The sequence below is a fragment of the Oreochromis aureus genome, linkage group 18, assembly GCF_013358895.1.
Source record: "Oreochromis aureus strain Israel breed Guangdong linkage group 18, ZZ_aureus, whole genome shotgun sequence".
Lineage (NCBI taxonomy): Eukaryota > Metazoa > Chordata > Actinopteri > Cichliformes > Cichlidae > Oreochromis > Oreochromis aureus.
This window is the reverse complement of record NC_052959.1, coordinates 34,552,784-34,566,853: the sequence shown is the minus strand read 5'-3', so window position 1 is coordinate 34,566,853 and position 14,070 is coordinate 34,552,784. Positions and strand designations below refer to the sequence as shown.

The following is a 14,070-nucleotide window of genomic DNA, read 5'->3' as shown; positions in this document are numbered from 1 at the left end:
TCCCAGTCATTGCTGTAGAAGCAATAAAAATGTGCAGTTTCTCAGGACTGCATGTTTTCCTTGTTTTCACTGATTCTGACAGGTTCATCAAACCGTTTTTTGTCTGTGGCCCTTAATTTTCTGGTTCCCCTCAGCCCGCCATAACGTCTCTTTTCAAAGGCCACACACACACACACACACACACACACACACGTTCTGATCTCTTTGTTGCGCATGTGCATCCTGATTTTGCACGAACACCTGAGTGAACAACCTTCAGATGGTTATTCGATTATTTCAGTCGTTGTTTCGATGCTGATGTGAAACTTTGCGTAGCCGACCTCCTTAAATCGTGTTTTTCTTGCAGGGACTCTGGTCTAGTTACACAATTATAACTTCCAGTCCTGTCAGAAAACTTTGACCTTTGACCTGACTGTAAACTGACTTAAAGTGCTTTCTCCTGTGGGAAGAGGAGCTGCTGTGGGAATTCAGCGGGATGGGAAAAGGCTCAGAGGGAAGCGACTCGTGACCTTGGAGGAAACTGAGCTGAAGTGTGTCGAAGCAGCGGGGGGAGGACGGGGGGAGGACGGGGGGTGGGCCCGGTGGGCCCGGTCCTGCTCAGACTCTGAGATTTGCTTTGCAGGAAGTGATTCAGCGCCCCAGGGAGAGCAGAGAGCTCAGAGGCCGGGGGAGGGGGAGGGGGTTCTCTTATTATAGATGGCGTGGAGTCTGTGAACAAGTAGAGATGCATTACAGGGACAAGCAGATGCATGCAGGGTAATTTTAGCCCTGCTGCCTGGGAGGGAGGGGGCAGATAGCGAGGACGAGTAAAAAGTGACTCGTTATCAAAGCAGGTTGAGGGTAAACACGCGAGCTGACTGATTTATGTGCCCCGGGAAACGTGATCGTTGGCTGTTTGTTCGCGTTTCTTCCACTCGAGTGGCGTAATTACACGGCTGATGGAGAGGCGGTCCCTCGCCCCTCCAGCTCGAACCCCGGCTGTGGAAACGTCAGGTCTGTGCAACTCCTTTAACCCACGACACAAACCTAAAACACCACATTACAGGGAAAGAGCTGGAGCTGAACTTCACAACACGACTGGCAGCTGATGGGAAACCTTTGTCGTCAGTGGGCGTGGCCAAAAGTGGATTTACATGATTACAACGCAAAAAACCAAAATCAGTGTAAATATTAAATATACCAGGATGTTAATGTGGGATATTAGAGCTGTGGGACCTGAGCTCTGTGCACAAACTGTCACAGCGTTGGTCATCTTCTCTTCAGCTCGCGTCCTCAGCCTCGCTGTGACCACACGACCCGTAACCTCCTCAGATTAGATTACAGCGTCTCATCTTCACTCACAGCTTCACTCACAGCTTCACTCACAGCTTCTCCCTCTGCGCTAAAGATAAATGTTTAGAACTTCTGCCAAAGTCGAACATTAAAACGAATTTAAGCTTTTTAAATTCTGCGTTTTCTCCTTCATGTGAACATTTTGCAGAGTTTACTGATGGCGGCTGATTATCGGCTGAATCACATAAACTCTTCTGATAAAATACATTTATTCTTATTTTCAGTGAACGTGTGTCATCACAGCAGCAGATGTATTTGTGAGTAACGAGGCGGGCGGTTCAGACGTGGAGCGTTCACGCCCTGGTTGTGACGCCGCCGGACGGCCGGCGCTCTGGCTCGCGTTTCCATACAGCTGCTGGGCGTTTGAGGACCCGGCGGCGGTGTTGTTGTTCTGACGCGTCCCCGCTGAGGCCTCGGCGGTCGTCTTCTGTAAACAGCGGCCCGGGTTTTGTTTCCAGGCTCTGTGTTTGCGCAGGCAGAGGTGAAGCTTAATTTAATCTTTGATCAGCTCTCAGAGATGATCTCACAACAATCAGCAGGATATGAGTTTTTTTTTTAATAATCCCCTCCTTTGTTCAGATGAGCAGATAGTAGCTGAGCGTCCTCGGGCGCTCTGAGCTCATTCGCTCATTGTTCTGCTTGTTTACGTCTCAGACCCGAGACGCTCGACTGATGTGGGTTTTTATTTGAAGAAGAGCTGCAGCAGATTTCCAGATGTTTTCTCTCCCCTGTGCTCTCCTGCACAGAACACGATGTTCTCCATTAATCCCACGGACGAGAGTGTTTGAGCTTCGTGTCCAGCTGCTCTCCTCTGACACCAGTAAACCTGACAGGAGCGAGGTGGCGTTTGGCGAGGCGAGACTGGCGCATCAATAAAAAGAAAATGAAAACGCTTCGGTGAAGAGGCGCCAGCTGTGTGGAAACTGAAATCTTCCTCACATCCAGTTTTATTTTCTTTGGTTCAAAGTGAAGCTCATTCAATGACGACATGTCTCCGGGTCCTCTCGTCTTCAGAGGATTATTAAAACTAGATTAAACACACGATGGATCCGCGGCTTTCATGTTCAGCGTCTCGCGGTTTTTCTTGGCTTAAAGTGGCGTTTGGTGCTCGGCTACACGCAGACTCTTTTATAGAGAGCGAGTCTGTTTCCGTGTTTGCGTTTATTACACGTGAATTGAGAGAAGAATCTTTGATGCTTCGTTTTCCTTTCCAGTCACAGACGATCTGATCTGCTCGTCTCCAGCTCTGTGATTTTTTTTTTTTTTTTTTTTATTCCTGAGCTCTCCTTAAGCAGCTTTGCATGAACAAAGTTCAAAATAATCCTTCTTTATCTTAATCTGGACATCAGCAGAGCCCCTCAGTTCATCCTCTGTCTGCTGTCTAAGACAACTTTCCTCTGATTGGCTGCCCCTGGGAAGCAGTGGTTGTGTGGGTGTGGCTTGTTTCTGCTGGCTCTCTGTTCTCAGGTCATAGTTGAGTTTTGGTTCCTCTCATCTGAAAGGCTTCCTCAGAGTCGAGCCCTTCCACCTTGACCACTCGTGACGGTGGGATTGGACGACTCGCAAACTTGTCCTGACGTTTCAGGACCACCTGCGAGGCGATGACCTCACGAAGGTTAAATACCCGGGACCCCGTCAGGTCTTTACAACCTGAAAACAAAATCAAGCAGCTGAGCTTTGAGCTTCTGTCCTAGTTTAGATTTTTTAGTGAGGATGAAGGTTAAACTGTTCTCAGTGAAAGTTCACTTTGATGCTCTCTGATGGGAAACGCCATCGACAGGAAGGCGCTGAAAACAAACACAACGAGGTTGGTCATTCATGATGCTGCGCGGTTTGTTTTACTCGCTGTGGAAAAGTCCGAAGAGCTGAGTCGGCCTGAGAAGCGTTTAGATATTTGGCGTGCGGGATGCCGTGAGCGGTCGTTACGCCGCGAGTTTAAAACCTGAGCTGAAAGTCGTGCTGCACATGAGTAGAGCTGATAAAAAAAATGTCCGACACTTGTGGTCCAGTGGGGCCCGCGGGCCCGGCAGCAGGTCGCTCCGGCCCTGCCTCCGGGTCAGGTGCAGCTGAACTGTGCACGAGTTTTAATCCTCTCCCCGTGTTTGGCACCAAACTCTGTGACGTCAGATTTGGCTCCCTGCAGCTGTGAGCTCTTTGTCAGGATTGTTGATGGTGCTGTAGGTGGGGGTGGTGTTGGGGGTGGGACGCCCTGCTGGGACTCTCTTTGTCTCTGGTAATGAGGGCCGCTGCCGTTTGTTCCTGACGTCCCGGTGTGGTGACACCTCCGGGCGGGGCGCCCGCTTCTTTGGTGGTCCTCCTGCTAAATCCTCACCAAACACCCTCCTGTTAGGAGGTGGTGGTGGTGGAGGAGGGGGAGGGGCATCCTCTGATTAGATCACAGCTTCTTCACTGATGGGAATCTGCTGGTTATTTCTGGCTCTCGGGGAGGGGGGGCTGCCGAGCTCGTAAAGAGAGAAAAGGCTGAAGGTGTGGAGGGATTTTCTCATGACGTCCTGAGGAGTTTACAGCCGCTGGAGCTGCGGCTGATTGTTCTTGTTTTCCAAACATCGTGAGCGGAATAGTTTTGGTTTTTACACATTTAAAGAAGAAATACGAGACAAATGAGTGAGAAAAGAAACGAGTTACAGCTCGTCTGTTTGATGCTGAACTTTTAACTTTTAAGGATTAAATTCAGATTTTTTTCCAGCTTTTGGAAAAAAAACTTACTTTTTACTATATAAGATATTTGAATGTGGAAAACTGATCTGTTCTTCAGACAAGCTGAACTCGCAGCTTCAAACTCATGAAAGAAAACTGGATCAAACCTGTGCTCATCAGTCATTTTGGGTCTTTTCACATTAAGAGCGCGTTACAGCCCTCACTGAATGATGACAGGGCTTCTTCTCTGCCATTAAAAACAATCATTGCCTCCCACCTTCACTCCCTTCCTGCTGCCCTCCCCCTCAAACACTTAATTGGAAATCCCCCCTCTGAGACACACACACACTCGTTTTGATATCTTAGTGAGGACATCCAATTGACAGGCGGATAGGAAAAGCATTAAGCCTTAGGTCATGGTTAGGTTTAGGCTAACTGTAACACTAAAACCACAGTTTGAGTCTCTTTTATCCTCATGACTGTTGGTCCTCACAAATATAGTAACATTCCAACGTCTGGTCCCCACAATGATGTATAAACAGGTACACACACACACACACCTGCTAATGCAATCATGAGTAAAGTTGTGTGTCAGGAGTCCTTCTATCCTGACCTTTCCAGACTTTGGATGTTTGATCATGGCATTCTGCAGCTGCTGCTAGAAGGTCAGCCTGGTTTCCAAATGTAGGCTCAAAGGAGACTTTTCATCTGCTCCAAATCTATGCCGGTACGAGCTTTCTGAGTTTACCCACAATGCACTTGATGTGTTCTCCATCAGAGTCAGAAACATCCAGGCCTCTGCTCCTCTGTGTCAGGCTGATGCTCAGAGCTGAGAGACGAGGAAACAGCCCGTGGGTGTAAAACTGATGTGGCTGCAGTTTTCAGCTTCAATGTTTTTCAGCCCCTGAAAAACACTGAAGTTACGAAAGGTCCAAAATGACCCTGATTTACTTCACAGGCTCATAAAAATCTGTTTCTTCACAATCGGCTGATTCAGAGGAGGGCAGCTGGGAACTTTTCCTGGATTTGATTATTGGATCAGATGACCCTGAGCCTCACAGCACCTCCCATTTCACTGTTACAGACACTGTTACAGTTATTTTGTTACTCGTGTCAAAAAGAGTGAAACATCTTTCTCCGGCACACTTTATGAAACGTCCGGGGTAACGTGTGAGCGTCGCCTGTGCTGCTGGTGCTCAGAATTAAGACTGTCATTCATATTACAAAGAACGGCTTTAATGAATTCACTACTCGGTCACATGATCAGCGAGCTGTGAAACAACCACAGGCAGGTCACGGTTTCTCTACCTGCTCGCGACCATCGTGACCTTTGCTGATGTCACAGCAGCAGAGACGCTCGGCTCAGTTTATGTTGGAGCTGCTGACGAGCGTTCAGCTCCGTCTGCAGCCTCGTTATCACCCACGCCTCTTATCAGAGAGTCAACACACACACACACACACACCTCTGCATTCTCACCTCGACATCCAGCCTGCCTCTTTAATCTCCTCACAGCCAATGGGAGCGCTCGCTCAGCCAGCGGTTGCTCTGTTTATCAAACAGATGAAGCTGATAGCGGCTTGGACTCGTCTTCGGCTCCCCTCTGGCTCTCTGCATGTTTAGAGATAACACTTTTCTTTATCACACATCTGTACAGCGTTCTGCATTTTTTAGTCTTCTGTCATTTTCAGGAAACCTTTAAAGCTTTTTATTAATAAGAGTCAGGTGTTTCTACTTGGACGTATGAACATGTGCATGGAGGCAGGACGAGGTCACAGCTTCTCAAACAAAGCAAACACAAATCTATGAATAACGATAAATTCAACAAATGAATGAAGTCTGGAACTGTGTGAGGTTTGTTCCTTTAAGGTAACAGCAGGTTGGAGATTAACCGGGACATTAATGTGTAACTGCACTGCACATGTCGCGGCCGCGGTCAGTGACCCGATTCTCGTATCTGTCACGTATCCTTGGAGACGAGGACCCAGCGTGGAACGCCGCGGGGCGTAAAGGGTTAAACTCCGCTGCATTCCTCACGTTGCTCCTCCTGCATCATCCCCAGCAGCCTTTCACAGAAGTCCAATCCAATTTGTTGGTGCTTTTTATCTGTGCGAGGCTTCAGCCCGCTGACCTCTGACCCCGGCACCTGCTGGAGACGAGCGCGCTCGGTGGAGGATCCACGCAGCTCTCGACAGGGTTTAGTCTTTAAAGAAAGTTTGCTTAGTTCCATTGTTCAGTCAGAGACAGGGTCAAAGTTCATGTTTGCACATAAACGTGAAACATGCCTCACTTCAAACTCTTCTGGTTTCAGGCAGCGATCGCCGATCGATCAGCTGTTTTTGGTCATTGATTAATCGTCTGGTTCGTAACAAAGTTTGGTCCTCTTTGTTTCACGTCGCCTCATTTTGTTTGTCATCACTTTAAATCCTTTTTTACAACCCTGCAGCCCTGGAATGCCAGTTTTATCCCCTTAAAGGCACCAAACTCGCTTCTAAAATCAACTGATTTGGTAATTCTTCCCCCGCAGTGAGAACAGCTGTGTTTAAACCCACTCATGATGATCTGACTTCATGTTTTAGGCTCTTCGGCTGAATTCGGCATTAAAACATTTTCACGTATTGGTTTCTAAACACTAAAAGTCTGCAGTGGTCCTCAGCCCACTGCATTCACGCCTGAGCTGACAATAATCAGATTACTGGAGTGGATGTAAATAGAGAGGGCGCACTCAGTGCGACCTTTGACCTTTCTCCTGCGCGGTACCTGCTGCCCAGACTCGTCAGCGCGAGTTCGAAGCTCGACTGTGCCCACACGTCCAAAAGTCAAAGCGGCCATTGTTCGTTTCCCTGGAGAAGAATGTGGTGATGTCATGGGAGGAAATTTAATTGGACTGTGCTGTGAGCTGAGACGTCCCCCCACCCTCCACCTTCACAACAACTGTAACCCCCCCCCCCAGCCCTCAGGACGAGCCCGGGAAGTTTCCAGAGCTCCCAAACATCCAAGCAATGTTTTAAAGGAGGTCAGCCCTCCAGTCTATCCCCCAGTTTAGTGGAATTTACACTATGAAACACAGTTTGAAGTCCTGACAGAAGCTACCAACGGTCATGTTTGCACATTTATTTTTAATTTCTTTTAAGAAAATATGTGTTTTCATCCAAAATGATGGCAGGAAACGAGCGACACACCAACACAGTGAAGCTGTTGGCCTTCATCAGAGTGAAGGATGCTCTGAGATTTGTCGCCTTCTTTCCTGTCGTTTCGTTACCTCGGAGTACTCGAACAACCCAAGTGCAGTGTGCTGGTTTCTCTCAAAACATGATTTAATGCAAAGAGAAAAGTTTTTATCCAAATCAAAACTGCCAGAAATTAATTTTCTCGAAGTGAAGAGCAGCTATGAAATGTGACAGAAATCATTTCAAGAATTTATTTTTTTTATTGTGAGGAAAATGTCACAGCTCAGAGAGAAATGTGATGATGTCACCGGACCGCACAGCGTGCTGGGGCGTGCCCCTCCCACCCTCACCACCCCTCACGCCGACCCTGAGGCTCGGATATGTTTGATGTGTGACGGCTGCTCAGAGTGAGGCCTTGCTTGTCCGGTTATTTGTCCACGATTCTTTACAGTCTTTGCTTATTCCCCGTGGATCGTGTTTGCATGTGGGTTCATCAGGTTTGTGTGTCAGAGGAAACAGCTGCATCTTAAACACGTTGAATGACAGCTCGTTATTTTCAGGTCTGGCCTGAGCGAGCCGACTGCAGCGTCTTCCTCCCCCTGCCTCATCTGTCTTCCTGAAGGACGTCTTCCTCGTTAAACGCCGTCCTCTGTGGACGAAGAACATCTGCCTCTGAAATGAAAGCCTCCTTTATAAGAGACTATCTGAGGTTTATGACCAAACGCACCTGACTGTGTCCACAGTTACCAAAATAAAAGCTCAGATGGCGACGGCGCTGATTCATCTCTCCGGTTTATTCAGATGCTGGTTATCGGCAGTTTGCGTCACTCTCCTCATATTTTTGGAAGCATTTCCCAAACGAATTCCTCTTCGCCATCCCGTCGCCGACCCGATCCTCCGCTTGCAGAGTGGCGTGACGCAGCCGTGCCGCGGGGAGCCGAACACACGCACATGCTCAGTTGATCAGAGCTGCAGAGAGCGAGGCTGCAATAAGAATCATCACGCAGCTCAAAATAAGACAGAATAACAGATCAGTGAGTCACAGCAGCGGCCTGTTACTGACTTTATAAAGTTATTCATATCGACTCCTTTCAGACCGTCTGTTTGTCGTAATCGTGGCCGCTCTGGGCCTCCGTACATTTGCGTTTTTCCAGCTGAAGTTCTGATAAGTTTGTTGCTTCTGATCTAAACTTGGACTCCAGGCTTAGACTGGGAGATTCAGGCCAGAGGTCAGAGGTCACGTGCAGCTACGGAAGCTGTCGGTCTCGTTACGTTGCTCGCTGGCACTTCAGCAGAGCTCGTCCTCCCCTGTGCTCGTTTGCATTTCTGCTCACTGAGTCGTCGTGTCTTCCATATCAGGGCAGGAAAAACTCCCAGCAGCCCCCTCTGCCCCCTCTCCGTCTTTGAGTTTCTGTGGTCTCTTTCTTCCTCCGTCCGTCCCTCCGTCCGGCGTCACTCTGCCCGGCGGAAACACATTCCTGCCGTGTCACGCCCCCCGTCACCCCCACCGGTCCCTCAGAAAGAAAAGCTGCTTCTTCAGAACGACTGGAGGCTCTTTTCATGTTCGGACGTGACTCCGAGGCCCCCCGAGGAGACTCTGGCAGGGTCAGCGCGCCACAAAAGGCGGGTTAGCTCCGCTTAAAGCAAAACCAGCTAATTGACGATGTCTGCGTTTGTTTCTCGGCGGCGGCTTTGCTGCAGGAGCGTCTTAACGGCAGCTTAAATCCTCAGAGGCTCCAAGGAGGGGCGGACAAAAAGCTCCTATAGTGAATTTGGCTTAAAGGTTGAGTTCACTGTTTTTTAATCCGGCCTTTATTAAAGCACCGTTTCCTGTTTACAATATTAGAGGACAAAAGCTCCTCTTTTACTCACTTTTTACACTTTAAGGAGGCTTAACGTGTAAAAATGATCTCAACTGGTTTATTCCAGGTCACCGTGTTTTAAATAATAGAATAGTTTGCTTTGCTGATGAGAAATAAATCAGAAAAATAAAGCTGTACAAAAATCAAATCTCACATTTTCAAAGTGTGGAAAAACGTCCATTTTAATCTGTGAGAGTCAGAAACTGCAGTTCCTCTAATGTCCACCAGGGCTCCAGTGAGTCAGTCCCCATAAACTATGGTTATTTTTGTGCCACTGTTCTGAGCGCACGTAAAAGTAATTTGCAGGTGCAAGTGTTGCATTTTGAGGAGAAATTTACTTTGAGCGAAGAAAAGCTAAATTTGAGTGAACAAAATTCATTCCTGCGTGCAAAAAATGTATTTCAGTGTTTGCTATTATCCACACGCACAATAGCAGCTCCTCTCGCTCAGTTTCTGCATTTGCGCTTACTCTCAACGTGTTGCTCGCGCTCTCAACATTTCAGCCGTGCGCGCTCAACTCTTTCTGTACGCGGTTATATTTGTGCCACAAAACCAGCCAATCACAGACTTGGATGCAAAAAAATCTGATTGGCTGTTTTGGTCTCCAACCAGCTCGAAATGACGAAATACAATATCCCAGAATCCATTTCGTCCAAAACTCAAACGAGGCAGTGGCGGAGGAACACAGAGTGGCGGAGTTTGAAATATTACTCTTTCTGGGTCACAAAATAAAGTTTTAAGATATTTTCATGCGAGAATGTTGCTGTGTAAACTTCAAATATCTGCTCGATTTATCGAGACATCACATATTTGCATAAGTGCTCTAACATTCTCGGACATGCCTGTTACCCACCAGCTGACCGCATAGCTGGACTGGCCATTGGGCATACCGGGCATTTGTCCGGTGGGCCAATAATGATTTTTCATTTTTATGTTTGTTTGTTTGTTTGTTTGTTTGTTTTTGTAACGGTATAAACAATGAAAGTGTTGATCATAACCAATTAGCCAATTGGTCATGATCAACTCTGGGCTGGACCAATTACAATACATCCGTGTTGAGGGGCAAAGGAACGCGATTCGTCCCGTACTTCAGCTAGAATGAAAAAGACACAAAGCTGGAGTTATTCTGCGTCTTTGCTGCACAGCTGCCTCTTCTCCTCTCTCTCTCTCCCTCTCCTGTTGCTACTTCAATCATGAAACTGATCAATGATCAGCTGATCGTCTCTTGTTTGTTTATCGCCCACTTTGCGCCAAAAAGAGGAAACCAGCGGATGTCGCGCTAAACAACAGCAGCACGTTTAAGCTTGATCAGCTGTTGTTAGAATTTATTTAATATTAATTTCTAGTATCAGCTGTTTGCTGGAGTGTACATCACTGTCACAACAGCATTTGTTTTAGTTCAAAGGCTTTATGGTTTTTCCTACAATACCTGGTGGTGCAGTCGGCCATTTTTTGTCAGTTCAGCCTTATATATTATGTTTAACCCGAGTGACCACCCAGTCAGCTGGTGGGTAACAGGCATGTCCGAGAACGTTAGAGCACTTACGCAAATATGTGATGTCTCGATAAATCGAGCAGATATTTGAAGTTTACACAGCAACATTCTCGCATGAAAATATCTTAAAACTTTATTTTGTGACCCAGAAAGAGTAATATTTCAAACTCCGCCACTCTGTGCTCCTCCGCCACTGCCTCGTTTGAGTTTTGGACGAAATGGATTCTGGGATATTGCATTTCGTCATTTCGCGCTGGTTGGAGACCAAAACAGCCAATCTGATTATTTGCATCTAAGTCTGTGATTGGCTGGTTTTGTGGCACAAATATAACCGCGTACAGAAAGAGTTGAACGCGCATGGCTGAAATGTTGAGAGCGCGAGCAACACGTTGAGAGCAAGTGCAAATGCAGAAACTGAGCGAGAGGAGCTGCTATTGTGCGTGTGGATAATAGCAAACACTGAAATACATTTTTTGCACGCAGGAATGAATTTTGTTCACTCAAATTTAGCTTTTCTTCGCTCAAAATAAATTTCTCCTCAAAATGCAACACTTGCACCTGCAAATTACTTTTACGTGCGCTCAGAATAGTGGCACAAAAATAACGCCATAATAAACTCCCATGTTAACATATCCAACGTGTTTACAGCTCTGGTTGTAGTTGTTATACATTGTTAGGGGCGTGGCCTCTTTGACTGACAGGTAGATGGCGACACAGGCAGCTAGCTGTCTGCTAGCTTCACTGCAGCTAACTGGAGCTGTTGGAGGGTTTTGGGGCCTTTTTAATGACATCATGTGACCAATAACATGGCTGCTGTGAGGTTACCGTGGTAACAGACCAAGAAGACTTAAACCAGTGTGTGACATCACAGCCTGCAGTTTACATCCAGTGTTTGGAGGCCTGTCTGTGCAGAGGACGATAATCTGCTTTACTTGATGTATGTTTATTTCTTTTTTACTAAAAATACTTTTTTTTTTTAACTGTGACAATAAAGCGATCCCTGGGGTGAAGGAGCTTTGCTGCACCCGGCTCTCCTGGGTGAGAGGGGTATGTTTGATTCGCTCCACCAGCGTCCTCAGTCGCTGTAGATAAGCGCTCCTAGTCATTGTAAGGATGGCTGACCTCTTCTGTCCTTTAGGTTGGAGGACGAGAATGAAACAAATGTCAAATATGTGAAACGGACACGTCGTCCAGCTGCAGGCGAGGCTGTTAACAAGAGCTATAGAGGTGAAGGGTTAACTCCCTGTAAGTCATCTCCATAAAACCTGAATCATCTCAGATTTATGAGGGTTTATTCTGCTGGAAGGCTCCTCTTGTCCTCCTGCTCTCATAGAGCCACGTTTTTCAGAGTTTTAACGCCAAGTTTCATCAACTTTTCTCTGTGCATGCTGGGAAACGGATGGTGAAGCTTCAGTGCAGAGGTGACAGCACGGCTTCGGGTTGTGAAAGAAGATGGAGAGGGCTCCTCGTCAGCCTGAGCTCGGGTTCATCCTTGGTTTGTGTTTCTAGTCTGTGTGGCTTCCTCTTTGTGTTCACAGGACGGCGCTTTGTCGTCTGTCTGCAGCATCACTTCCTGCGGGCTCCTCTGGCCTCCTGTCCCAGCAGCCACCTGGACTTTGTTTGCCTCCCGATTGCTGCGACAACAGACGCTTTTGTCCCGTCCGTGAGGATGCGGAGGCGTGTTTCTTTGCAGGTTTTGAAGAGATGTCACCGACGGGTTTGTGTTCCTGTCAGTGGCGTTTGTCTCCTCTGACGCCTCTTCATAAAACTTTGATCCGAGGCCGGCGAGGCTCCACGGGACATTTGCAGGTCCCACGTGTTCGCCGTCAGATCTGAATAAAACGGCTTTTTATTCTGAAACTGGTGAACTCTTCACCCATCCCAGTTTGTTCCAGGAACTCAAAGTGTCCGACTGTGGAGGAATGTGTGGGAAACCATGATGGAGCGCTTCCTTTTCATTTCTCAGCCCTGAAAGCTGCTGCTTTGATCTCTGCACACACATCTGTGAGGGGACGTTCTGGGGAGGCTACATAGAAGCACCATGGTTGGTGTTCAGACCTCCATCCACCTGAGGCCCGTTCCTCTCCCCTCACAAACGTTCGTCACCTCAGCGTCTCCTTCCTTTTGTTTGATCTTGTTGCTCCATCTCTGCGTTTGAGCCGTTTTCCCACCTGTGATGGGAACAGCTTTTGTTTCATGACTCTGTAAATATGTAATCATGAATGTTTGAAGGATATTTCAAACTCGATTACTGTAAACAGCCTCACAAGGCCGACGCTTTGGGAACGCAGTGACTTTAAAAGAAAAAGGTCACACATTTAATCAGTCTCTGAACATTTTCTGCATTTCTTTATTTTTGGTTCTTCTAAAAAAACACCTCCACCCATGTTTGACATACCGATGGCCAGCCTCCATGCTTTTATTTTGACAGTTTACCCTGCCTGGTAAATCTCTGGTGTTGTGGCCCCTGATTATAACTCAGCGGCTCTGAGTGACGGTTGGTCCTGGATCTGCTGTGGCGAGCAGGTTCACGGGCGTCCACACCGACCCTGAGTTGGTGCAGAGAGGCAGCTGGTTTCAATCATCTGCTTCTGTTTCTTTCACACTGAGTTTGGTTTGCGGTGAAAACACAAAGCGAGCGTGTTTGTGAAGATGAAAGCAGCACAGTAGCAGTTTGGGCTTCATGAGATGTGCTGATCCGTCCCTGATCCAGCGCTTCAGGGTCGGTGCTGTTGAAATTTAAAGCCTTCAGACCGACCTCTGATTGGGTGCCTGTGTTTGCAGTGATGAATGGAACGGGCAGTAATACAGAAAATGAAACCTCAGCGTTGACGTCACGCCGACCGTGTCGACCTGAGGCTTTGATTGTGAGCAGTAAATGGGCCTCCGCCCTCACAGCGCCTGTTAGCCTTTGCTCATAAACTCAGTGTGGTCCTCAGAGCGTCACGCACACACGGGGAGGACGCCGGCGGCGTGTTTGCTGTTGCTTCATTGTTTCCTGTAATAAACTGCAGCTCTTTGTGCGCTTCAGTCCTATCAGCAGCTTCACCTTTATTTGCCGTTGACACAGAGGGGCCCCTCCAGGCCGGGGCCCTGTCAGCGCACTGTTTACAGAGCAGATTCTTTGGCTGAGCAAACAGCCATACCCCCCGCCGCCCGGCTCGAACACGGCGGCCTTCCTTTGCTCGCTGACTGACGGCTGCTGGAGCGTTCAGGCCGACCTGCTCAGACTCGCCAAATATGCGGAGACCGTCCGCAGCCCCGAGTGTCACAGTCAGAGGAAGAACTGCACTTCACATTCCTGCTCAGCATTTCCCAAATCGCCCGAGATCCCCCCCGACAAGGCCCGAGCGGGCGTCAGGAAACAGTCCTGCAGAGACACGATGCTCTGCAGAGATCCTCAGGTTACAGTCAGGGTGGAGGTACAGCTGTATCCAGCTGTGCTGTGTATGGTTTAACCTCCGCCCTGCAGCTCAGAGCCTGAAGCATCAGTGTGATTGATCCTGCAGCTCGTCCGACTCTCAGCTTCTTTCTGTCTTTGTTTCTATGTCTGCA

At 48.0% G+C, this 14,070-nt stretch overlaps 1 protein-coding gene across 3 annotated transcripts in view; it reads left to right on the top strand.

The window, feature by feature from the left end:
* The window catches only part of lamc1 (laminin, gamma 1), a 66,670-nt gene that overhangs the window by 26,499 nt on the left and 26,101 nt on the right, over window positions 1–14,070 (top strand). The gene's annotated exons all lie outside the window — the stretch shown is intronic.